The sequence below is a fragment of the Miniopterus natalensis genome, chromosome 2 (genome assembly GCF_054644295.1).
Source record: "Miniopterus natalensis isolate mMinNat1 chromosome 2, mMinNat1.hap1, whole genome shotgun sequence".
In the NCBI taxonomy this organism is placed as follows: domain Eukaryota; kingdom Metazoa; phylum Chordata; class Mammalia; order Chiroptera; family Miniopteridae; genus Miniopterus; species Miniopterus natalensis.
In genome coordinates, this window is record NC_142082.1 from 89,735,370 (window position 1) to 89,762,342 (window position 26,973).

The following is a 26,973-nucleotide window of genomic DNA, read 5'->3' on the forward strand; positions in this document are numbered from 1 at the left end:
GGACCTAGGGTTAGGGTTATGTTGAGGGCTAGGTTTAGAGAGACGGTTAGGGTTACGATTGGACGTAGGGTTAGGGTTATGTTGAGGGCTAGGTTTAGAGAGACGGTTAGGGTACGATTGGACCTAGGGTTAGGGTTATGTTGTGGGCTAGGGTTAGAGATCCGGTTAGGGTTACGATTGGACCTAGGGTTAGGTTTATGTTGAGGGCTAGGGTTAGAGAGACGGTTAGGGTACGATTGGACCTAGGGTTAGGGTTATCTTGAGGGCTAGGGTTAGAGATCCGGTTAGGGTTACAATTGGACCTAGGGTTTGGGTTATGTTGAGGGCTAGGGTTAGAGGTCCGGTTAGGGTTACGATTGGACCAAGGGTTAGGGTTATGTTGCGGACTAGGGTTAGAGATCCGGTTAGGGTTACGATTGGAGCTAGGGTTCGGGTTATGTTGAGCGCTAGGGTTAGAGATCCGATCAGGGTTGCGATTGGACCTAGGGTTAGGGTTATGTTGATGGATAGTGTTAGAGGTCCGGTTAGGGTTACGATTGGACCTAGTGTTAGGGTTATGTTGAGGGCTAGGTTTAGAGACACGGTTAGGGTTACAATTGGACCTAGGGTTAGGATTATGTTGAGGGCTAGGTTTAGAGAGACGGTTAGGGTACGATTGGACTTAGGGTTAGGGTTGTGTTGAGGGCTAGGCTTAGAGATCCGGTTAGGGTTACGATTGGACCTAGGGTTAGGGTTATGTTGAGGGATAGGGTTAGAGGTCCGGTTAGGGTTACGATTGGACCTAGGGTTAGGGTTATGTTGAGGGATAGGGTTAGAGGTCCGGTTAGGGTTACGATTGGACCTAGGGTTAGGGTTATGTTGAGGACTAGGGTTAGAGGTCCGGTTAGGGTTACGATTGGACCTAGGGTTAGGGTTATGTTGAGGGCTAGGGTTAGAGATCCGGTTAGGGTTACGATTGGACCTAGCGTTAGGGTTATGTTTAGGGCTAGGGCTAGAGATCCGGTTAGGGTTACGATTGAATCTAGTGTTCGGGTTATGTTGAGGTCTAGGGTTAGATATCCGGTTAGGGTTACGATTGGACCTAGGGTTCGGTTTATCTTGAGGGCAAGGTTTAGAGATCCGGTTAGGGTTACAATTGGACCTAGGGTTAGGGGTATGTTGAGGGCTAGGGTTAGAGATCCGGTTAGGGTTACGATTGGAGCTAGGGTTTGGGTTATGTTGAGGGCTAGGTTTAGAGATCCGGTTAGGGTTACGATTGGACCAAGGGATAGGGTTATGTAGAATGCTAGGGTTAGAGATACGGTTAGGGTTACGATTGGACCTAGGGTTAGGGTTATGTTGAGGGCTAGGGTTCTATATCCGGTTAGGGTTACGATTGGACCTAGGGTTAGGATTATGTTGAGGGCTAGGGCTAGAGATCCGGTTAGAGTTACGATTGGACCTAGGGTTAGGGTTATGTTGAGAGCTAGGGTTATAGATCCTGTTAGGGTTACGATTGGACCTAGGGTTAGGGTTATGTTGAGAGCTAGGGTTAGACATCCGGTTATGGTTACGATTGGACCTAGGGTTCTGTTTATCTTGAGGGCAAGGGTTAGAGATCCGGTTAGGGTTTTGATTGGACCTAGGGTTAGGGTTATGTTGAGGGCTAGGGTTAGAGATCCAGTTAGGGTTACGATTAGACCTAGGGTTAGGGTTATGTTGAGGGCTAGGTTTAGAGAGACGGTTAGGGTTACGATTGGACCTAGGGTTAGGGTTATGTTGAGGGCTAGGTTTAGAGAGACGGTTAGGGTACGATTGGACCTAGGGTTAGGGTTATGTTGTGGGCTAGGGTTAGAGATCCGGTTAGGGTTACGATTGGACCTAGGGTTAGGTTTATGTTGAGGGCTAGGGTTAGAGAGACGGTTAGGGTACGATTGGACCTAAGGTTAGGGTTATCTTGAGGGCTAGGTTTAGAGATCCGGTTAGGGTTACGATTGGACCTAGGGTTAGGGTTATTTTGAGGGCTGGGGTTACAGATCCGGTTAGGGTTACAATTGGACCTAGGGTTTGGGTTATGTTGAGGGCTAGGGTTAGAGATCCGGTTAGGGTTACGATTGGACCTAGGGTTAGGGTTATGTTGAGGGCTGGGGTTAGAGATCCGGTTAGGGTTACAATTGGACCTAGGGTTAGGGTTATGTTGAGGGCTAGGGTTAGAGATCCGGTTAGGGTTACGAATGGACCTAGTGTTAGGGTTATGTTGAGGGCTGGGGTTAGAGATCCGGTTAGGGTTACAATTGGACCTAGGGTTAGGGTTATGTTGAGGGCTGGGGTTAGAGATCCGGTTAGTGTTACAATTGGACCTAGGGTTAGGGTTATGTTGAGGGCTAGGGTTAGAGATCCGGTTAGGGTTACGATTGGATCTAGGGTTAGGTTTGTGTTGAGGGCTAGGGTTAGAGATCCGGTTAGGGTTACGATTGGACCTAGGGTTAGGGTTATGTTGAGGGCTAGGTTTAGAGAGACGGTTAGGGTACGATTGGACCTAGGGTTAGGGTTATGTTGTGGGCTAGGGTTAGAGATCCGGTTAGGGTTACGATTGAACCTAGGGTTAGGGTTATGTTGACGGCTGGGTTTAGAGATCCCGTTAGGGTTACAATTGGACCTAGGGTTAGGGTTATGTTGAGGGCTAGGGTTAGAGATCCGGTTAGGGTTACGATTGGACCCAGGGTTAGGGTTATGTTGAGGGCTAGGGTTAGAGATCCGGTTAGGGTTACGATTGGACCTAGGGTTAGGGTTATGTTGAGAGATAGGGTTAGAGGTCCGGTTAGGGTTACGATTGGACCTAGGGTTAGGGTTATGTTGAGGACTAGGGTTAGAGGTCCGGTTAGGGTTACGATTGGACCTAGGGTTAGGGTTATGTTGAGGGCTAGGGTTAGAGATCCAGTTAGGGTTACAATTGGACCTAGGGTTAGGGTTATGTTGAGGGCTATGTTTAGAGATCCGGTTAGGGTTACGATTGGACCTAGGGTTAGGTTTATGTTGAGGGCTAGGGTTAGAGATCCAGATAGGGTTATGATTGGACCTAGGGTTAAGGTTATGTTGAGGGCTAGGGTTAGAGATCCTGTTAGGGTTACGATTGGATCTAGGGTTAGGCGTATGTTGAGGGCTAGGGTTAGAGATCCGGTTAGGGTTACGATTGGACCTAGGGTTAGGGTTATGTTGAGGGCTAGGGTTAGAGATCCGGTTAGGGTTACGATTGGACCTAGGGTTAGGGTTATGTTGAGGGCTGGGGTTAGAGATCCGGTTAGTGTTACAATTGGACCTAGGGTTAGGGTTATGTTGAGGGCTAGGGTTAGAGATCCGGTTAGGGTTACGATTGGATCTAGGGTTAGGTTTATGTTGAGGGCTAGGGTTAGAGATCCGGTTAGGGTTACGATTGGACCTAGGGTTAGGATTATGTTGAGTTCTAGGGTTAGAGATCCGGTTAGGGTTACGATTGGCCCTAGGGTTAGGGTTATGTTGAGGGCTAGGTTTAGAGAGACGGTTAGGGTTACGATTGGACCTAGGGTTAGGGTTATGTTGAGAGCTAGGGTTATAGATCCTGTTAGGGTTACGATTGGACCTAGGGTTAGGGTTATGTTGAGAGCTAGGGTTAGACATCCGGTTATGGTTACGATTGGACCTAGGGTTCTGTTTATCTTGAGGGCAAGGGTTAGAGATCCGGTTAGGGTTTTGATTGGACCTAGGGTTAGGGTTATGTTGAGGGCTAGGGTTAGAGATCCAGTTAGGGTTACGATTAGACCTAGGGTTAGGGTTATGTTGAGGGCTAGGTTTAGAGAGACGGTTAGGGTTACGATTGGACCTAGGGTTAGGGTTATGTTGAGGGCTAGGTTTAGAGAGACGGTTAGGGTACGATTGGACCTAGGGTTAGGGTTATGTTGTGGGCTAGGGTTAGAGATCCGGTTAGGGTTACGATTGGACCTAGGGTTAGGTTTATGTTGAGGGCTAGGGTTAGAGAGACGGTTAGGGTACGATTGGACCTAAGGTTAGGGTTATCTTGAGGGCTAGGTTTAGAGATCCGGTTAGGGTTACGATTGGACCTAGGGTTAGGGTTATTTTGAGGGCTGGGGTTACAGATCCGGTTAGGGTTACAATTGGACCTAGGGTTTGGGTTATGTTGAGGGCTAGGGTTAGAGATCCGGTTAGGGTTACGATTGGACCTAGGGTTAGGGTTATGTTGAGGGCTGGGGTTAGAGATCCGGTTAGGGTTACAATTGGACCTAGGGTTAGGGTTATGTTGAGGGCTAGGGTTAGAGATCCGGTTAGGGTTACGAATGGACCTAGTGTTAGGGTTATGTTGAGGGCTGGGGTTAGAGATCCGGTTAGGGTTACAATTGGACCTAGGGTTAGGGTTATGTTGAGGGCTGGGGTTAGAGATCCGGTTAGTGTTACAATTGGACCTAGGGTTAGGGTTATGTTGAGGGCTAGGGTTAGAGATCCGGTTAGGGTTACGATTGGATCTAGGGTTAGGTTTGTGTTGAGGGCTAGGGTTAGAGATCCGGTTAGGGTTACGATTGGACCTAGGGTTAGGGTTATGTTGAGGGCTAGGTTTAGAGAGACGGTTAGGGTACGATTGGACCTAGGGTTAGGGTTATGTTGTGGGCTAGGGTTAGAGATCCGGTTAGGGTTACGATTGAACCTAGGGTTAGGGTTATGTTGACGGCTGGGTTTAGAGATCCCGTTAGGGTTACAATTGGACCTAGGGTTAGGGTTATGTTGAGGGCTAGGGTTAGAGATCCGGTTAGGGTTACGATTGGACCCAGGGTTAGGGTTATGTTGAGGGCTAGGGTTAGAGATCCGGTTAGGGTTACGATTGGACCTAGGGTTAGGGTTATGTTGAGAGATAGGGTTAGAGGTCCGGTTAGGGTTACGATTGGACCTAGGGTTAGGGTTATGTTGAGGGCTAGGGTTAGAGATCCAGTTAGGGTTACAATTGGACCTAGGGTTAGGGTTATGTTGAGGGCTATGTTTAGAGATCCGGTTAGGGTTACGATTGGACCTAGGGTTAGGTTTATGTTGAGGGCTAGGGTTAGAGATCCAGATAGGGTTATGATTGGACCTAGGGTTAAGGTTATGTTGAGGGCTAGGGTTAGAGATCCTGTTAGGGTTACGATTGGATCTAGGGTTAGGCGTATGTTGAGGGCTAGGGTTAGAGATCCGGTTAGGGTTACGATTGGACCTAGGGTTAGGGTTATGTTGAGGGCTAGGGTTAGAGATCCGGTTAGGGTTACGATGGACCTAGGATTAGGGTTATGTTGAGGGCTAGGGTTAGAGATCCGGTTAGGGTTACGATTGGACCTAGGGTTAGGGTTATGTTGAGGGCTAGGGTTAGAGATCCAGTTAGGGTTACAATTGGACCTAGGGTTAGGGTTATGTTGAGGGCTATGTTTAGAGATCCGGTTAGGGTTACGATTGGACCTAGGGTTAGGTTTATGTTGAGGGCTAGGGTTAGAGATCCAGATAGGGTTATGATTGGACCTAGGGTTAAGGTTATGTTGAGGGCTAGGGTTAGAGATCCTGTTAGGGTTACGATTGGATCTAGGGTTAGGCGTATGTTGAGGGCTAGGGTTAGAGATCCGGTTAGGGTTACGATTGGACCTAGGGTTAGGGTTATGTTGAGGGCTAGGGTTAGAGATCCGGTTAGGGTTACGATGGACCTAGGATTAGGGTTATGTTGAGGGCTAGGGTTAGAGATCCGGTTAGGGTTACGATTGGACCTAGGGATAGGGTTATGTTGAGGGCTAGGGTTAGAGATCCGGTTAGGGTTACGATTGGACCTAGGGTTAGGGGTATGTTGAGGGCTAGGGTTAGAGATCCGGTTAGGGTTACGATTGGAGCTAGGGTTACTGTTATGTTGAGGGCTAGGTTTAGAGATCCGGTTAGGGTTACGATTGGACCAAGGGATAGGGTTATGTAGAATGCTAGGGTTAGAGATCCGGTTAGGGTTACGATTGGACCTAGGGTTAGGGTTATGTTGAGGGCTAGGGTTCTATATCCGGTTAGGGTTACGATTGGACCTAGGGTTAGGATTATGTTGAGGGCTAGGGCTAGAGATCCGGTTAGAGTTACGATTGGACCTAGGGTTAGGGTTATGTTGAGAGCTAGGGTTATAGATCCTGTTAGGGTTACGATTGGACCTAGGGTTACGGTTATGTTGAGAGCTAGGGTTAGACATCCGGTTAGGGTTACGATTGCACCTAGGGTTCTGTTTATCTTGAGGGCAAGGGTTAGAGATCCGGTTAGGGTTACGATTGGACCTAGGGTTAGGGTTATGTTGAGGGCTAGGGTTAGAGATCCGGTTAGGGTTACGATTGGACCAAGGGTTAGGGTTATGTTGAGGACTAGGGTTAGAGATCCGGTTAGGGTTACGATTGGAGCTAGGGTTCGGGTTATGTTGAGGGCTAGGGTTAGAGATCCGGTCAGGGTTGCAATTGGACCTAGGGTTAGGGTTATGTTGAGGGATAGTGTTAGAGGTCCGGTTAGGGTTACGATTGGACCTAGTGTTAGGGTTATGTTGAGGGCTAAGTTTAGAGAGACGCTTAGGGTTACAATTGGACCTAGGGTTAGGATTATGTTGAGGGCTAGGTTTAGAGAGAAGGTTAGGGTACGATTGGACTTAGGGTTAGGGTTATGTTGAGGGCTAGGGTTAGAGATTCGGTTAGGGTTACGATTGGACCTAGGGTTAGGATTATGTTGAGGGCTGGGGTTAGAGATCCGGTTAGGGTTATGATTGGACATAGGGTTAGGGTTATGTTGAGGGATAGGGTTAGAGGTCCGGTTAGGGTTACGATTGGACCTAGGGTTAGGGTTATGTTGAGGGATAGGGTTAGAGGTCCGGTTAGGGTTACGATTGGACCTAGGGTTAGGGTTATGTTGAGGACTAGGGTTAGAGGTCCGGTTAGGGTTACGATTGGACCTAGGGTTAGGGTTATGTTGAGGGCTAGGGTTAGAAATCCGGTTAGGGTTACGATTGGACCTAGCGTTAGGGTTATGTTTAGGGCTAGGGCTAGAGATCCGGTTAGGGTTACGATTGAATCTAGTGTTCGGGTTATGTTGAGGTCTAGGGTTAGAGATCCGGTTAGGGTTACGATTGGACCAAGGGATAGGGTTATGTAGAATGCTAGGGTTAGAGATCCAGTTAGGGTTACGATTGGACCTAGGGTTAGGGTTATGTTGAGGGCTAGGGTTCTATATCCGGTTAGGGTTACGATTGGACCTAGGGTTAGGATTATGTTGAGGGCTAGGGCTAGAGATCCGGTTAGACTTACGATTGGACCTAGGGTTAGGGTTATGTTGAGAGCTAGGGTTATAGATCCTGTTAGGGTTACGATTGGACCTAGGGTTAGGGTTATGTTGAGAGCTAGGGTTAGAGATCCGGTTAGGGTTACGATTGGTCCAAGGGTTAGGGTTATGTTGAGGACTAGGGTTAGAGATCCGGTTAGGGTTACGATTGGACCTAGGGTTAGGGTTATTTTGAGGGCTGGGGTTAGAGATCCGGTCAGGGTTGCGATTGGACCTAGGGATAGGGTTATGTAGAATGCTAGGGTTAGAGATCCGGTTAGGGTTACGATTGGACCTAGGGTTAGGGTTATGTTGAGGGCTAGGTTTAGAGAGACGGTTAGGGTTACGATTGGACCTAGGGTTAGGATTATGTTGAGGGCTAGGGCTAGAGATCCGGTTAGAGTTACGATTGGACCTAGGGTTAGCGTTATGTTGAGAGCTAGGGTTATAGATCCTGTTAGGGTTACGATTGGACCTAGGGTTAGGGTTATGTTGAGGGCTATGGTTAGACATCCGGTTAGGGTTACGATTGGACCTAGGGTTCTGTTTATCTTGAGGGCAAGGGTTAGAGATCCGGTTAGGGTTACGATTGGACCTAGGGTTAGGGTTATGTTGAGGGCTAGGGTTAGAGATCCAGTTAGGGTTACGATTGGACCAAGGGTTAGGGTTATGTTGAGGACTAGGGTTAGAGATCCGGTTAGGGTTACGATTGGAGCTAGGGTTCGGGTTATGTTGAGGGCTAGGGTTAGAGATCCGGTCAGGGTTGCGATTGGACCTAGGGTTAGGGTTATGTTGATGGATAGTGTTAGAGGTCCGGTTAGGGTTACGATTGGACCTAGTGTTAGGGTTATGTTGAGGGCTAGGTTTAGAGAGACGGTTAGGGTTACAATTGGACCTAGGGTTAGGATTATGTTGAGGGCTAGGTTTAGAGAGACGGTTAGGGTACGATTGGACTTAGGGTTAGGGTTATGTTGAGGGCTAGGGTTAGAGATCCGGTTAGGGTTACGATTGGACCTAGGGTTAGGGTTATGTTGAGGGCTGGGGTTAGAGATCCGGTTAGGGTTACGATTGGACCTAGGGTTAGGGTTATGTTGAGGGATAGGGTTAGAGGTCCGGTTAGGGTTACGATTGGACCTAGGGTTAGGGTTATGTTGAGGGATAGGGTTAGAGGTCCGGTTAGGGTTAGGATTGGACCTAGGGTTAGGGTTATGTTGAGGACTAGGGTTAGAGGTCCGGTTAGGGTTACGATTGGACCTAGGGTTAGGGTTATGTTGAGGGCTAGGGTTAGAGATCCGTTTAGGGTTACGATTGGACCTAGCGTTAGGGTTAGGTTTAGGGCTAGGGCTAGAGATCCGGTTAGGGTTACGATTGAATCTAGTGTTCGGGTTATGTTGAGGTCTAGGGTTAGAGATCCGGTTAGGGTTACGATTGGACCTAGGGTTCGGTTTATCTTGAGGGCAAGGTTTAGAGATCCGGTTAGGGTTACGATTGGACCTAGGGTTAGGGGTATGTTGAGGGCTAGGGTTAGAGATCCGGTTAGGGTTACGATTGGAGCTAGGGTTTGGGTTATGTTGAGGGCTAGGTTTAGAGATCCGGTTAGGGTTACGATTGGACCAAGGGATAGGGTTATGTAGAATGCTAGGGTTAGAGATACGGTTAGGGTTACGATTGGACCTAGGGTTAGGGTTATGTTGAGGGCTAGGGTTCTATATCCGGTTAGGGTTACGATTGGACCTAGGGTTAGGATTATGTTGAGGGCTAGGGCTAGAGATCCGGTTAGAGTTACGATTGGACCTAGGGTTAGGGTTATGTTGAGAGCTAGGGTTATAGATCCTGTTAGGGTTACGATTGGACCTAGGGTTAGGGTTATGTTGAGAGCTAGGGTTAGACATCCGGTTAGGGTTACTATTGGACCTAGGGTTCTGTTTATCTTGAGGGCAAGGGTTAGAGATCCGGTTAGGGTTACGATTGGACCTAGGGTTAGGGTTATGTTGAGGGCTAGGGTTAGTGATCCAGTTAGGGTTACGATTAGACCTAGGGTTAGGGTTATGTTGAGGGCTAGGTTTAGAGAGACGGTTAGGGTTACGATTGGACCTAGGGTTAGGGTTATGTTGAGGGCTAGGTTTAGAGAGACGGTTAGGGTACGATTGGACCTAGGGTTAGGGTTATGTTGTGGGCTAGGGTTAGAGATCCGGTTAGGGTTACGATTGGACCTAGGGTTAGGTTTATGTTGAGGGCTAGGGTTAGAGAGACGGTTAGGGTACGATTGGACCTAGGGTTAGGGTTATCTTGAGGGCTAGGTTTAGAGATCCGGTTAGGGTTACGATTGGACCTAGGGTTAGGGTTATTTTGAGGGCTGGGGTTACAGATCCGGTTAGGGTTACAATTGGACCTAGGGTTTGGGTTATGTTGAGGGCTAGGGTTAGAGATCCGGTTAGGGTTACGATTGGACCTAGGGTTAGGGTTATGTTGAGGGCTGGGGTTAGAGATCCGGTTAGGGTTACAATTGGACCTAGGGTTAGGGTTATGTTGAGGGCTAGGGTTAGAGATCCGGTTAGGGTTACGAATGGACCTAGTGTTAGGGTTATGTTGAGGGCTGGGGTTAGAGATCCGGTTAGGGTTACACTTGGACCTAGGGTTAGGGTTATGTTGAGGGCTGGGGTTAGAGATCCGGTTAGTGTTACAATTGGACCTAGGGTTAGGGTTATGTTGAGGGCTAGGGTTAGAGATCCGGTTAGGGTTACGATTGGATCTAGGGTTAGGGTTATGTTGTGGGCTAGGGTTAGAGATCCGGTTAGGGTTACGATTGAACCTAGGGTTAGGGTTATGTTGACGGCTGGGTTTAGAGATCCCGTTAGGGTTACAATTGGACCTAGGGTTAGGGTTATGTTGAGGGCTAGGGTTAGAGATCCGGTTAGGGTTACGATTGGACCTAGGGTTAGGTATGTTGAGGGCTAGGGTTAGAGATCCGGTTAGGGTTACGATTGGACCTAGGGTTAGGGTTATGTTGAGGGCTAGGGTTAGAGATCCGGTTAGGGTTACGATTGGACCTAGGGTTAGGGTTATGTTGAGAGATAGGGTTAGAGGTCCGGTTAGGGTTACGATTGGACCTAGGGTTAGGGTTATGTTGAGGACTAGGGTTAGAGGTCCGGTTAGGGTTACGATTGGACCTAGGGTTAGGGTTATGTTGAGGGCTAGGGTTAGAGATCCGGTTAGGGTTACAATTGGACCTAGGGTTAGGGTTATGTTGAGGGCTATGTTTAGAGATCCGGTTAGGGTTACGATTGGACCTAGGGTTAGGTTTATGTTGAGGGCTAGGGTTAGAGATCCAGTTAGGGTTATGATTGGACCTAGGGTTAAGGTTATGTTGAGGGCTAGGGTTAGAGATCCTGTTAGGGTTACGATTGGATCTAGGGTTAGGCGTATGTTGAGGGCTAAGGTTAGAGATCCGGTTAGGGTTACGATTGGACCTAGGGTTAGGGTTATGTTGAGGGCTAGGGTTAGAGATCCGGTTAGGGTTACGATTGGACCTAGGGTTAGGGTTATGTTGAGGGCTGGGGTTAGAGATCCGGTTAGTGTTACAATTGGACCTAGGGTTAGTGTTATGTTGAGGGCTAGGGTTAGAGATCCGGTTAGGGTTACGATTGGATCTAGGGTTAGGTTTATGTTGAGGGCTAGGGTTAGAGATCCGGTTAGGGTTACGATTGGACCTAGGGTTAGGATTATGTTGAGGGCTAGGGTTAGAGATCCGGTTAGGGTACGATTGGACCTAGGGTTAGGGTTATATTTAGGGATAGGGTTAGAGGTCCGGTTAGGGTTACGAATGGACCTAGGGTTAGGGCTATGTTGAGGACTAGGGTTAGAGGTCCGGTTAGGGTTACGATTGGACCTAGGGTTAGGGTTATGTTGAGGGCTAGGGTTAGAGATCCAGTTAGGGTTACGATTGGACCTAGGGTTAGGGTTATGTTGAGGGCTAGGTTTAGAGAGACGGTTAGGGTTACGATTGGACCTAGGGTTAGGGTTATGTTGAGGGCTAGGTTTAGAGAGACGGTTAGGGTACGATTGGACCTAGGGTTAGGGTTATGTTGTGGGCTAGGGTTAGAGATCCGGTTAGGGTTACGATTGGACCTAGGGTTAGGTTTATGTTGAGGGCTAGGGTTAGAGAGACGGTTAGGGTACGATTGGACCTAGGGTTAGGGTTATCTTGAGGGCTAGGGTTAGAGATCCGGTTAGGGTTACAATTGGACCTAGGGTTTGGGTTATGTTGAGGGCTAGGGTTAGAGGTCCGGTTAGGGTTACGATTGGACCTAGTGTTAGGATTATGTTGAGGGCTAGGTTTAGAGAGACGGTTAGGGTTACAATTGGACCTAGGGTTAGGATTATGTTGAGGGCTAGGTTTAGAGATCCGGTTAGGGTTACGATTGGACCTAGGGTTAGGGTTATGTTGAGGGCTAGGGTTAGAGATCCGGTTAGGGTTACGATTGGACCTAGGGTTAGGGTTATGTTGAGGGCTAGGGTTAGAGGTCCGGTTAGGGTTACGATTGGACCTAGCGTTAGGGTTATGTTTAGGGCTAGGGCTAGAGATCCGGTTAGGGTTACGATTGAATCTAGTGTTCGGGTTATGTTGAGGTCTAGGGTTAGAGATCCGGTTAGGGTTACGATTGGACCAAGGGATAGGGTTATGTAGAATGCTAGGGTTAGAGATCCAGTTAGGGTTACGATTGGACCTAGGGTTAGGGTTATGTTGAGAGATAGGGTTAGAGGTCCGGTTAGGGTTACGATTGGACCTAGGGTTAGGGTTATGTTGAGGACTAGGGTTAGAGGTCCGGTTAGGGTTACGATTGGACCTAGGGTTAGGGTTATGTTGAGGGCTAGGGTTAGAGATCCGGTTAGGGTTACAATTGGACCTAGGGTTAGGGTTATGTTGAGGGCTATGTTTAGAGATCCGGTTAGGGTTACGATTGGACCTAGGGTTAGGTTTATGTTGAGGGCTAGGGTTAGAGATCCAGTTAGGGTTATGATTGGACCTAGGGTTAAGGTTATGTTGAGGGCTAGGGTTAGAGATCCTGTTAGGGTTACGATTGGATCTAGGGATAGGCGTATGTTGAGGGCTAGGGTTAGAGATCCGGTTAGGGTTACGATTGGACCTAGGGTTAGGGTTATGTTGAGGGCTAGGGTTAGAGATCCGGTTAGGGTTACGATTGGACCTAGGGTTAGGGTTATGTTGAGAGATAGGGTTAGAGGTCCGGTTAGGGTTACGATTGGACCTAGGGTTAGGGTTATGTTGAGGACTAGGGTTAGAGGTCCGGTTAGGGTTACGATTGGACCTAGGGTTAGGGTTATGTTGAGGGCTAGGGTTAGAGATCCGGTTAGGGTTACGATTGGACCTAGGGTTAGGGTTATGTTGAGAGATAGGGTTAGAGGTCCGGTTAGGGTTACGATTGGACCTAGGGTTAGGGTTATGTTGAGGGCTAGGGTTAGAGATCCGGTTAGGGTTACGATTGGACCTAGGGTTAGGGTTATGTTGAGGGCTGGGGTTAGAGATCCGGTTAGTGTTACAATTGGACCTAGGGTTAGGGTTATGTTGAGGGCTAGGGTTAGAGATCCGGTTAGGGTTACGATTGGATCTAGGGTTAGGTTTATGTTGAGGGCTAGGGTTAGAGATCCGGTTAGGGTTACGATTGGACCTAGGGTTAGGATTATGTTGAGTTCTAGGGTTAGAGATCCGGTTAGGGTTACGATTGGCCCTAGGGTTAGGGTTATGTTGAGGGCTAGGTTTAGAGAGACGGTTAGGGTTACGATTGGACCTAGGGTTAGGGTTATGTTGAGGGCTAGGTTTAGAGAGACGGTTAGGGTACGATTGGACCTAGGGTTAGGGTTATGTTGTGGGCTAGGGTTAGAGATCCGGTTAGGGTTACGATTGGACCTAGGGTTAGGTTTATGTTGAGGGCTAGGTTTAGAGAGACGGTTAGGGTACGATTGGACCTAGGGTTAGTGTTATCTTGAGGGCTAGGGTTAGAGATCCGGTTAGGTTTACAATTGGACCTAGGGTTTGGGTTATGTTGAGGGCTATGTTTAGAGATCCGGTTAGGGTTACGATTGGACCTAGGGTTAGGTTTATGTTGAGGGCTAGGGTTAGAGATCCAGTTAGGGTTATGATTGGACCTAGGGTTAAGGTTATGTTGAGGGCTAGGGTTAGAGATCCTGTTAGGGCTACGATTGGATCTAGGGTTAGGCGTATGTTGAGGGCTAGGGTTAGAGATCCGGTTAGGGTTACGATTGGACCTAGGGTTAGGGTTATGTTGAGGGCTAGGGTTAGAGATCCGGTTAGGGTTACGATTGGACCTAGGGTTAGGGTTATGTTGAGAGATAGGGTTAGAGGTCCGGTTAGGGTTACGATTGGACCTAGGGTTAGGGTTATGTTGAGGACTAGGGTTAGAGGTCCGGTTAGGGTTACGATTGGACCTAGGGTTAGGGTTATGTTGAGGGCTAGGGTTAGAGATCCGGATAGGGTTACAATTGGACCTAGGGTTAGGGTTATGTTGAGGGCTATGTTTAGAGATCCGGTTAGGGTTACGATTGGACCTAGGGTTAGGTTTATGTTGAGGGCTAGGGTTAGAGATCCAGTTAGGGTTATGATTGGACCTAGGGTTAAGGTTATGTTGAGGGCTAGGGTTAGAGATCCTGTTAGGGTTACGATTGGATCTAGGGTTAGGCGTATGTTGAGGGCTAGGGTTAGAGATCCGGTTAGGGTTACGATTGGACCTAGGGTTAGGGTTATGTTGAGGGCTAGGGTTAGAGATCCGGTTAGGGTTACGATTGGACCTAGGGTTAGGGTTATGTTGAGGGCTGGGGTTAGAGATCCGGTTAGTGTTACAATTGGACCTAGGGTTAGGGTTATGTTGAGGGCTAGGGTTAGAGATCCGGTTAGGGTTACGATTGGATCTAGGGTTAGGTTTATGTTGAGGGCTAGGGTTAGAGATCCGGTTAGGGTTACGATTGGACCTAGGGTTAGGATTATGTTGAGGGCTAGGGTTAGAGATCCGGTTAGGGTACGATTGGACCTAGGGTTAGGGTTATATTTAGGGATAGGGTTAGAGGTCCGGTTAGGGTTACGAATGGACCTAGGGTTAGGGTTATGTTGAGGACTAGGGTTAGAGGTCCGGTTAGGGTTACGATTGGACCTAGGGTTAGGGTTATGTTGAGGGCTAGGGTTAGAGATCCAGTTAGGGTTACGATTGGACCTAGGGTTAGGGTTATGTTGAGGGCTAGGTTTAGAGAGACGGTTAGGGTTACGATTGGACGTAGGGTTAGGGTTATGTTGAGGGCTAGGTTTAGAGAGACGGTTAGGGTACGATTGGACCTAGGGTTAGGGTTATGTTGTGGGCTAGGGTTAGAGATCCGGTTAGGGTTACGATTGGACCTAGGGTTAGGTTTATGTTGAGGGCTAGGGTTAGAGAGACGGTTAGGGTACGATTGGACCTAGGGTTAGGGTTATCTTGAGGGCTAGGGTTAGAGATCCGGTTAGGGTTACAATTGGACCTAGGGTTTGGGTTATGTTGAGGGCTAGGGTTAGAGGTCCGGTTAGGGTTACGATTGGACCAAGGGTTAGGGTTATGTTGCGGACTAGGGTTAGAGATCCGGTTAGGGTTACGATTGGAGCTAGGGTTCGGGTTATGTTGAGGGCTAGGGTTAGAGATCCGATCAGGGTTGCGATTGGACCTAGGGTTAGGGTTATGTTGATGGATAGTGTTAGAGGTCCGGTTAGGGTTACGATTGGACCTAGTGTTAGGGTTATGTTGAGGGCTAGGTTTAGAGACACGGTTAGGGTTACACTTGGACCTAGGGTTAGGATTATGTTGAGGGCTAGGTTTAGAGAGACGGTTAGGGTACGATTGGACTTAGGGTTAGGGTTGTGTTGAGGGCTAGGCTTAGAGATCCGGTTAGGGTTACGATTGGACCTAGGGTTAGGGTTATGTTGAGGGATAGGGTTAGAGGTCCGGTTAGGGTTACGATTGGACCTAGGGTTAGGGTTATGTTGAGGGATAGGGTTAGAGGTCCGGTTAGGGTTACGATTGGACCTAGGGTTAGGGTTATGTTGAGGACTAGGGTTAGAGGTCCGGTTAGGGTTACGATTGGACCTAGGGTTAGGGTTATGTTGAGGGCTAGGGTTAGAGATCCGGTTAGGGTTACGATTGGACCTAGCGTTAGGGTTATGTTTAGGGCTAGGGCTAGAGATCCGGTTAGGGTTACGATTGAATCTAGTGTTCGGGTTATGTTGAGGTCTAGGGTTAGAGATCCGGTTAGGGTTACGATTGGACCTAGGGTTCGGTTTATCTTGAGGGCAAGGTTTAGAGATCCGGTTAGGGTTACAATTGGACCTAGGGTTAGGGTTATGTTGAGGGCTAGGGTTAGAGATCCGGTTAGGGTTACGATTGGAGCTAGGGTTTGGGTTATGTTGAGGGCTAGGTTGAGAGATCCGGTTAGGGTTACGATTGGACCAAGGGATAGGGTTATGTAGAATGCTAGGGTTAGAGATACGGTTAGGGTTACGATTGGACCTAGGGTTAGGGTTATGTTGAGGGCTAGGGTTCTATATCCGGTTAGGGTTACGATTGGACCTAGGGTTAGGATTATGTTGAGGGCTAGGGCTAGAGATCCGGTTAGAGTTACGATTGGACCTAGGGTTAGGGTTATGTTGAGAGCTAGGGTTATAGATCCTGTTAGGGTTACGATTGGACCTAGGGTTAGGGTTATGTTGAGAGCTAGGGTTAGACATCCGGTTATGGTTACGATTGGACCTAGGGTTCTGTTTATCTTGAGGGCAAGGGTTAGAGATCCGGTTAGGGTTTTGATTGGACCTAGGGTTAGGGTTATGTTGAGGGCTAGGGTTAGAGATCCAGTTAGGGTTACGATTAGACCTAGGGTTAGGGTTATGTTGAGGGCTAGGTTTAGAGAGACGGTTAGGGTTACGATTGGACCTAGGGTTAGGGTTATGTTGAGGGCTAGGTTTAGAGAGACGGTTAGGGTACGATTGGACCTAGGGTTAGGGTTATGTTGTGGGCTAGGGTTAGAGATCCGGTTAGGGTTACGATTGGACCTAGGGTTAGGTTTATGTTGAGGGCTAGGGTTAGAGAGACGGTTAGGGTACGATTGGACCTAAGGTTAGGGTTATCTTGAGGGCTAGGTTTAGAGATCCGGTTAGGGTTACGATTGGACCTAGGGTTAGGGTTATTTTGAGGGCTGGGGTTACAGATCCGGTTAGGGTTACAATTGGACCTAGGGTTTGGGTTATGTTGAGGGCTAGGGTTAGAGATCCGGTTAGGGTTACGATTGGACCTAGGGTTAGGGTTATGTTGAGGGCTGGGGTTAGAGATCCGGTTAGGGTTACAATTGGACCTAGGGTTAGGGTTATGTTGAGGGCTAGGGTTAGAGATCCGGTTAGGGTTACGAATGGACCTAGTGTTAGTGTTATGTTGAGGGCTGGGGTTAGAGATCCGGTTAGGGTTACAATTGGACCTAGGGTTAGGGTTATGTTGAGGGCTGGGGTTAGAGATCCGGTTAGTGTTACAATTGGACCTAGGGTTAGGGTTATGTTGAGGGCTAGGGTTAGAGATCCGGTTAGGGTTACGATTGGATCTAGGGTTAGGTTTGTGTTGAGGGCTAGGGTTAGAGATCCGGTTAGGGTTACGATTGGACCTAGGGTTAGGGTTATGTTGAGGGCTAGGTTTAGAGAGACGGTTAGGGTACGATTGGACCTAGGGTTAGGGTTATGTTGTGGGCTAGGGTTAGAGATCCGGTTAGGGTTACGATTGAACCTAGGGTTAGGGTTATGTTGACGGCTGGGTTTAGAGATCCCGTTAGGGTTACAATTGGACCTAGGGTTAGGGTTATGTTGAGGGCTAGGGTTAGAGATCCGGTTAGGGTTACGATTGGACCTAGGGTTAGGTATGTTGATGGCTAGGGTTAGAGATCCGGTTAGGGTTACGATTGGACCCAGGGTTAGGGTTATGTTGAGGGCTAGGGTTAGAGATCCGGTTAGGGTTACGATTGGACCTAGGGTTAGGGTTATGTTGAGAGATAGGGTTAGAGGTCCGGTTAGGGTTACGATTGGACCTAGGGTTAGGGTTATGTTGAGGACTAGGGTTAGAGGTCCGGTTAGGGTTACGATTGGACCTAGGGTTAGGGTTATGTTGAGGGCTAGGGTTAGAGATCCAGTTAGGGTTACAATTGGACCTAGGGTTAGGGTTATGTTGAGGGCTATGTTTAGAGATCCGGTTAGGGTTACGATTGGACCTAGGGTTAGGTTTATGTTGAGGGCTAGGGTTAGAGATCCAGATAGGGTTATGATTGGACCTAGGGTTAAGGTTATGTTGAGGGCTAGGGTTAGAGATCCTGTTAGGGTTACGATTGGATCTAGGGTTAGGCGTATGTTGAGGGCTAGGGTTAGAGATCCGGTTAGGGTTACGATTGGACCTAGGGTTAGGGTTATGTTGAGGGCTAGGGTTAGAGATCCGGTTAGGGTTACGATTGGACCTAGGGTTAGGGTTATGTTGAGGGCTGGGGTTAGAGATCCGGTTAGTGTTACAATTGGACCTAGGGTTAGGGTTATGTTGAGGGCTAGGGTTAGAGATCCGGTTAGGGTTACGATTGGATCTAGGGTTAGGTTTATGTTGAGGGCTAGGGTTAGAGATCCGGTTAGGGTTACGATTGGACCTAGGGTTAGGATTATGTTGAGTTCTAGGGTTAGAGATCCGGTTAGGGTTACGATTGGCCCTAGGGTTAGGGTTATGTTGAGTGCTAGGTTTAGAGAGACGGTTAGGGTTACGATTGGACCTAGGGTTAGGGTTATGTTGAGGGCTAGGTTTAGAGAGACGGTTAGGGTACGATTGGACCTAGGGTTAGTGTTATCTTGAGGGCTAGGGTTAGAGATCCGGTTAGGTTTACAATTGGACCTAGGGTTTGGGTTATGTTGAGGGCTAGGGTTAGAGGTCCGGTTAGGGTTACGATTGGACCTAGTGTTAGGGTTATGTTGAGGGCTAGGTTTAGAGAGACGGTTAGGGTTACAATTGGACCTAGGGTTAGGATTATGTTGAGGGCTAGGTTTAGAGATCCGGTTAGGGTTACGATTGGACCTAGGGTTAGGGTTATGTTGAGGGCTAGGGTTAGAGATCCGGTTAGGGTTACGATTGGACCTAGGGTTAGGGTTATGTTGAGGGCTAGGGTTAGAGGTCCGGTTAGGGTTAAGTTGGACCTAGGGTTAGGGTTATGTTGAGGACTAGGGTTAGAGGTCCGGTTAGGGTTACGATTGGACCTAGGGTTAGGGTTATGTTGAGGGTTAGGGTTAGAGATCCAGTTAGGGTTACTATTGGACCTAGGGTTAGGGTTATGTTGAGGGCTAGGTTTAGAGAGACGGTTAGGGTTACGATTGGACCTAGAGTTAAGTTTATGTTGAGGGCTAGGTTTACAGAGACGGTTAGGGTACGATTGGACCTAGGGTTAGGGTTATGTTGAGGGCTAGGGTTAGAGATCCGGTTAGGGTTACGATTGGACCTAGGGTTAGGGTTATGTTGAGGGCTAGGGTTAGAGATCCGGTTAGGGTTACGATTGGACCTAGGGTTAGGGTTCTGTTGAGGGCTAGGTTTAGAGAGACGGTTAGGGTACGATTGGACCTAGGGTTAGGGTTATGTTGTGGGCTAGGGTTAGAGATCCGGTTAGGGTTACGATTGAACCTAGGGTTAGGGTTATGTTGACGGCTGGGTTTAGAGATCCCGTTAGGGTTACAATTGGACCTAGGGTTAGGGTTATGTTGAGGGCTAGGGTTAGAGATCCGGTTAGGGTTACGATTGGACCTAGGGTTAGGTATGTTGAGGGCTAGGGTTAGAGATCCGGTTAGGGTTACGATTGGACCTAGGGTTAGGATTATGTTGAAGGCTAGGGTTAGAGATCCGGTTAGGGTTACGATTGGACCTAGGGTTAGGGTTATGTTGAGAGATAGGGTTAGAGGTCCGGTTAGGGTTACGATTGGACCTAGGGTTAGGGTTATGTTGAGGACTAGGGTTAGAGGTCCGGTTAGGGTTACGATTGGACCTAGGGTTAGGGTTATGTTGAGGACTAGGGTTAGAGGTCCGGTCAGGGTTGCGATTGGACCTAGGGTTAGGGTTATGTTGAGGGATAGTGTTAGAGGTCCGGTTAGGGTTACGATTGGACCTAGTGTTAGGGTTATTTTGAGGGCTAGGTTTAGAGAGACGGTTAGGGTTACAATTGGACCTAGGGTTAGGATTATGTTGAGGGCTAGGTTTAGAGAGACGGTTAGGGTACGATTGGACTTAGGGTTAGGGTTATGTTGAGGGCTAGGGTTAGAGATCCGGTTAGGGTTACGATTGGACCTAGGGTTAGGGTTATGTTTAGGGCTGGGGTTAGAAATCCGGTTAGGGTTACGATTGGACCTAGGGTTAGGGTTATGTTGAGGGCTAGGTTTAGAGATCCGGTTAGGGTTACGATTGGACCAAGGGATAGGGTTATGTAGAATGCTAGGGTTAGAGATCCGGTTAGGGTTACGATTGGACCTAGGGTTAGGGTTATGTTGAGGGCTAGGGTTCTATATCCGGTTAGGGTTACGATTGGACCTAGGGTTAGGATTATGTTGAGGGCTAGGGCTAGAGATCCGGTTAGAGTTACGATTGGACCTAGGGTTAGCGTTATGTTGAGAGCTAGGGTTATAGATCGTGTTAGGGTTACGATTGGACCTAGGGTTAGAGTTATGTTGAGGGCTAGGGTTAGACATCCAGTTAGGGTTACGATTGGACCTAGGGTTCTGTTTATCTTGAGGGCAAGGGTTAGAGATCCGGTTAGGGTTACGATTGGACCTAGGGTTAGGGTTATGTTGAGGGCTAGGGTTAGAGATCCGGTTAGGGTTACGATTGGACCAAGGGTTAGGGTTATGTTGAGGACTACGGTTAGAGATCCGGTTAGGGTTTCGATTGGAGCTAGGGTTCGGGTTATGTTGAGGGCTAGGGTTAGAGATCCGATCAGGGTTGCGATTGGACCTAGGGTTAGGGTTATGTTGATGGATAGTGTTAGAGGTCCGGTTAGGGTTACGATTGGACCTAGTGTTAGGGTTATGTTGAGGGCTAGGTTTAGAGAGACGGTTAGGGTTACAATTGGACCTAGGGTTAGGATTATGTTGAGGGCTAGGTTTAGAGAGACGGTTAGGGTACGATTGGACTTAGGGTTAGGGTTATGTTGAGGGCTAGGGTTAGAGATCCGGTTAGGGTTACGATTGGACCTAGGGTTAGGGTTATGTTGAGGGCTGGGGTTAGAGATCCGGTTAGGGTTACGATTGGACCTAGGGTTAGGGTTATGTTGAGGGATAGGGTTAGAGGTCCGGTTAGGGATACGATTGGACCTAGGGTTAGGGTTATGTTGAGCGATAGGGTTAGAGGTCCGGTTAGGGTTACGATTGGACCTAGGGTTAGGGTTATGTTGAGGACTAGGGTTAGAGGTCCGGTTAGGGTTACGATTGGACCTAGGGTTAGGGTTATGTTGAGGGCTAGGGTTAGAGATCCGGTTAGGGTTACGATTGGACCTAGCGTTAGGGTTATGTTTAGGGCTAGGGCTAGAGATCCGGTTAGGGTTACGATTGAATCTAGTGTTCGGGTTATGTTGAGGTCTAGGGTTAGAGATCCGGTTAGGGTTACGATTGGACCTATGGTTCGGTTTATCTTGAGGGCAAGGTTTAGAGATCCGGTTAGGGTTACGATTGGACCTAGGGTTAGGGGTATGTTGAGGGCTAGGGTTAGAGATCCGGTTAGGGTTACGATTGGAGCTAGGGTTTGGGTTATGTTGAGGGCTAGGTTTAGAGATCCGGTTAGGGTTACGATTGGACCAAGGGATAGGGTTATGTAGAATGCTAGGGTTAGAGATACGGTTAGGGTTACGATTGGACCTAGGGTTAGGGTTATTTTGAGGGCTAGGGTTCTATATCCGGTTAGGGTTACGATTGGACCTAGGGTTAGGATTATGTTGAGGGCTAGGGCTAGAGATCCGGTTAGAGTTACGATTGGAACTAGGGTTAGGGTTATGTTGAGAGCTAGGGTTATAGATCCTGTTAGGGTTACGATTGGACCTAGGGTTAGGGTTATGTTGAGAGCTAGGGTTAGACATCCGGTTAGGGTTACGATTGGACCTAGGGTTCTGTTTATCTTGAGGGCAAGGGTTAGAGATCCGGTTAGGGTTACGATTGGACATAGGGTTAGGGTTATGTTGAGGGCTAGGGTTAGTGATCCAGTTAGGGTTATGATTAGACCTAGGGTTAGGGTTATGTTGAGGGCTAGGTTTAGAGAGACGGTTAGGGTTACGATTGGACCTAGGGTTAGGGTTATGTTGAGGGCTAGGTTTAGAGAGACGGTTAGGGTACGATTGGACCTAGGGTTAGGGTTATGTTGTGGGCTAGGGTTAGAGATCCGGTTAGGGTTACGATTGGACCTAGGGTTAGGTTTATGTTGAGGGCTAGGGTTAGAGAGACGGTTAGGGTACGATTGGACCTAGGGTTAGGTTTATCTTGAGGGCTAGGTTTAGAGATCCGGTTAGGGTTACGATTGGACCTAGGGTTAGGGTTATTTTGAGGGCTGGGGTTACAGATCCGGTTAGGGTTACAATTGGACCTAGGGTTTGGGTTATGTTGAGGGCTAGGGTTAGAGATCCGATTAGGGTTACGATTGGACCTAGGGTTAGGGTTATGTTGAGGGCTGGGGTTAGAGATCCGGTTAGGGTTACAATTGGACCTCGGGTTAGGGTTATGTTGAGGGCTAGGGTTAGAGATCCGGTTAGGGTTACGAATGAACCTAGTGTTACGGTTATGTTGAGGGCTGGGGTTAGAGATCCGGTTAGGGTTACAATTGGACCTAGGGTTAGGGTTATGTTGAGGGCTGGGGTTAGAGATCCGGTTAGTGTTACAATTGGACCTAGGGTTAGGGTTATGTTGAGGGCTAGGGTTAGAGATCCGGTTAGGGTTACGATTGGACCTAGGGTTAGGGTTATGTTGAGGGCTAGGGTTAGAGATCCGGTTAGGGTTACGATTGGACCTAGGGTTAGGGTTATGTTGAGAGATAGGGTTAGAGGTCCGGTTAGGATTACGATTGGACCTAGGGTTAGGGTTATGTTGAGGACTAGGGTTAGAGGTCCGGTTAGGGTTACGATTGGACCTAGGGTTAGGGTTATGTTGAGGGCTAGGGTTAGAGATCCAGTTAGGGTTACAATTGGACCTAGGGTTAGGGTTATGTTGAGGGCTATGTTTAGAGATCCAGTTAGGGTTACGATTGGACCTAGGGTTAGGTTTATGTTGAGGGCTAGGGTTAGAGATCCAGTTAGGGTTATGATTTGACCTAGGGTTAAGGTTATGTTGAGGGCTAGGGTTAGAGATCCTGTTAGGGTTACTATTGGATCTAGGGTTAGGCGTATGTTGAGGGCTAGGGTTAGAGATCCGGTTAGGGTTACGATTGGACCTAGGGTTAGGGTTATGTTGAGGGCTAGGGTTAGAGATCCGGTTAGGGTTACGATTGGACCTAGGGTTAGGGTTATGTTGAGGGCTGGGGTTAGAGATCCGGTTAGTGTTACAATTGGACCTAGGGTTAGGGTTATGTTGAGGGCTAGGGTTAGAGATCCGGTTAGGGTTACGATTGGATCTAGGGTTAGGTTTATGTTGAGGGCTAGGGTTAGAGATCCGGTTAGGGTTACGATTGGACCTAGGGTTAGGATTATGTTGAGGGCTAGGGTTAGAGATCCGGTTAGGGTTACAATTGGACCTAGGGTTAGTGTTATATTTAGGGATAGGGTTAGAGGTCCGGTTAGGGTTACGAATGGACCTAGGGTTAGGGTTATGTTGAGGACTAGGGTTAGAGGTCCGGTTAGGGTTACGATTGGACCTAGGGTTAGGGTTATGTTGAGGGCTAGGGTTAGAGATCCAGTTAGGGTTACGATTGGACCTAGGGTTAGGGTTATGTTGAGGGCTAGGTTTAGAGAGACGGTTAGGGTCCGATTGGACCTAGGGTTAGGGTTATCTTGAGGGCTAGGGTTAGAGATCCGGTTAGGGTTACAATTAGATCTAAGGTTTGGGTTATGTTGAGGGCTAGGGTTAGAGGTCCGGTTAGGGTTACGATTGGACCTAGTGTTAGGGTTATGTTGAGGGCTAGGTTTAGAGAGACGGTTAGGGTTACAATTGGACCTAGGGTTAGGATTATGTTGAGGGCTAGGTTTAGAGATCCGGTTAGGGTTACGATTGGACCTAGGGTTAGGGTTATGTTGAGGGCTAGGGTTAGAGATCCGGTTAGGGTTACGATTGGACCTAGGGTTAGGGTTATGTTGAGGGCTAGGGTTAGAGATCCGGTTAGGGTTACGATTGGACCTAGGGTTAGGGTTATGTTGAGGGCTAGGGTTAGAGATCCGGTTAGGGTTACGATTGGACCTAGGGTTAGGGTTCTGTTGAGGGCTAGGTTTAGAGAGACGGTTAGGGTACGATTGGACCTAGGGTTAGGGTTATGTTGTGGGCTAGGGTTAGAGATCCGGTTAGGGTTACGATTGGACCTAGGGTTGGGGTTATGTTGAGGGCTAGGGTTAGAGATCCAGTTAGGGTTACGATTGGACCTAGGGTTAGGGTTATGTTGAGGGCTAGGTTTAGAGAGACGGTTAGGGTTACGATTGGACCTAGGGTTAGGGTTATGTTGAGGGCTAGGTTTAGAGAGACGGTTAGGGTACGATTGGACCTAGGGTTAGGGTTATGTTGTGGGCTAGGGTTAGAGATCCGGTTAGGGTTACGATTGGACCTAGGGTTAGGTTTATGTTGAGGGCTAGGGTTAGAGAGACGGTTAGGGTACGATTGGACCTAGGGTTAGGGTTATCTTGAGGGCTAGGGTTAGAGATCCGGTTAGGGTTACAATTGGACCTAGGGTTTGGGTTATGTTGAGGGCTAGGGTTAGAGTTCCGGTTAGGGTTACGATTGGAGCTAGTGTTAGGGTTATGTTGAGGGCTAGGTTTAGAGAGACGGTTAGGGTACGATTGGACCTAGGGTTAGGGTTATGTTAAGGGCTAGGGTTAGAGATCCGGTTAAGGTTACGATTGGACCTAGGGTTAGGGTTATGTTGAGGGCTAGGGTTAGAGATCCGGTTAGGGTTACGGTTGGACCTAGGGTTAGGGTTCTGTTGAGGGCTAGGTTTAGAGAGAAGGTTAGGGTACGATTGGACCTAGGGTTAGGGTTATGTTGTGGGCTAGGGTTAGAGATCCGGTTAGGGTTACGATTGGACCTAGGGTTAGGTTTATGTTGAGGGCTAGGGGTAGAGATCCGGTTAGGGTTACGATTGGACCTAGGGTTAGGGTTATCTTGAGGGCTAGGGTTAGAGGTCCGGTTAGAGTTACGATAGGACCTAGGGTTAGTGTTATGTTGAGCGCTAGGTTTAGAGAGACGGTTAGGGTACGATTGGACCTAGGGTTAGGGTTATGTTTAGGGCTAGGGTTAGAGGTCCGGTTAGGGTTACGATTGGACCTAGGTTTAGGGTTATGTTGAGGGCTAGGGTTAGAGATCCGGTTAGGGTTACGAATGGACCTAGGGTTAGGGTTATGTTGAGGGCTAGGGTTAGAGGTCCGGTTAGGGTTACGATTGGACCTAGAGTTAGGGTTATGTTGAGGGCTAGGGTTAGAGATCCGGTTAGGGATACGATTGGTCCTAGGGTTAGGGTTATGTTGAGGGCTAGGGTTAGAGGTCCGGTTAGGGTTACGATTGGACCTAGGGTTAGGGTTATGTTGAGGACTAGGGTTAGAGGTCCGGTTAGGGTTACGATTGGACCTAGGGTTAGGGTTATGTTGAGGGCTAGGTTAGAGATCCAGTTAGGGTTACGATTGGACCTAGGGTTAGGGTTATGTTGAGGGCTATGTTTAGAGATCCGGTTAGGGTTACGATTGGACCTAGGGTTAGGTTTATGTTGAGGGCTAGGGTTAGAGATCCGGTTAGGGTTACGATTGGACCTAGGGTTAAGGTTATGTTGAGGGCTAGGGTTAGAGATCCTGTTAGGCTTACGATTGGATCTAGGGTTAGGCGTATGTTGAGGGCTAGGGTTAGAGATCCGGTTAGGGTTACGATTGGACCTAGTGTTCGGGTTATGTTGAGGGCTGGGGTTAGAGATCCGGTTAGTGTTACAATTGTACCTAGGCTTAGGGTTATGTTGAGGGCTAGGGTTAGAGATCCGGTTAGGGTTACGATTGGACCTAGGGTTAGGGTTATGTTGAGGGCTAGGGTTAGAGATCCGGTTAGGGTTACGATTGGACCTAGGGTTAGGGTTATGTTGAGGGATAGGGTTAGAGGTCCTGCTAGGGTTACGAATGGACCTAGGGTTAGGGTCATGTTGAGGACTAGGGTTAGAGGTCCGGTTAGGGTTACGATTGGACCTAGGGTTAGGGTTATGTTGAGGGCTAGGGTTAGAGATCCAGTTAGGTTTACGATTGGACCTAGGGTTAGGTTTATGTTGAGGGCTAGGTTTAGAGAGACGGTTAGGGTTACGATTGGACCTAGGGTTAGGGTTATGTTGAGGGCTAGGTTTAGAGAGACGGTTAGGGTACGATTGGACCTAGGGTTAGGGTTATGTTGTGGGCTAGGGTTAGAGATCCGGTTAGGGTTAGGATTGGACCTAGGGTTAGGTTTATGTTGAGGGCTAGGATTAGAGAGACGGTTAGGGTACGATTGGACCTAGGGTTAGGGTTATCTTGAGGGCTAGGGTTAGAAATCCGGTTAGGGTTACGATAGGACCTAGGGTTAGTGTTATGTTGAGCGCTAGGTTTAGAGAGACGGTTAGGGTACGATTGGACCTAGGGTTAGGGTTATGTTTAGGGCTGGGTTAGAGGTCCGGTTAGGGTTACGATTGGACCTAGTTTTAGGGTTATGTTGAGGGCTAGGGTTAGAGATCCGGTTAGGGTTACGAATGGACCTAGGGTTAGGGTTATGTTGAGGGCTAGGGTTAGAGGTCCGGTTAGGGTTACGATTGGACCTAGAGTTAGGGTTATGTTGAGGGCTAGGGTTAGAGATCCGGTTAGGGTTACGATTGGACCTAGGGTTAGGGTTATGTTGAGGGCTAGGGTTAGAGATCCGGTTAGGGTTACGATTGGACCTAGGGTTAGGGTTATGTTGAGGGCTAGGGTTAGAGGTCCGGTTAGGGTTACGATTGGACCTAGGGTTAGGGTTATGTTGAGGACTAGGGTTAGAGGTCCGGTTAGGGTTACGATTGGACCTAGGGTTAGGGTTATGTTGAGGGCTAGGGTTAGAGATCCAGTTAGGGTTACGATTGGACCTAGGGTTAGGGTTATGTTGAGGGCTAGGTTTAGAGAGACGGTTAGGGTTACGATTGGACCTAGAGTTAAGTTTATGTTGAGGGCTAGGTTTACAGAGACGGTTAGGGTACGATTGGACCTAGGGTTAGGGTTATGTTGAGGGCTAGGGTTAGAGATCCGGTTAAGGTTACGATTGGACCTAGGGTTAGGGTTATGTTGAGGGCTAGGGTTAGAGATCCGGTTAGGGTTACGGTTGGACCTAGGGTTAGGGTTCTGTTGAGGGCTAGGTTTAGAGAGAAGGTTAGGGTACGATTGGACCTAGGGTTAGGGTTATGTTGTGGG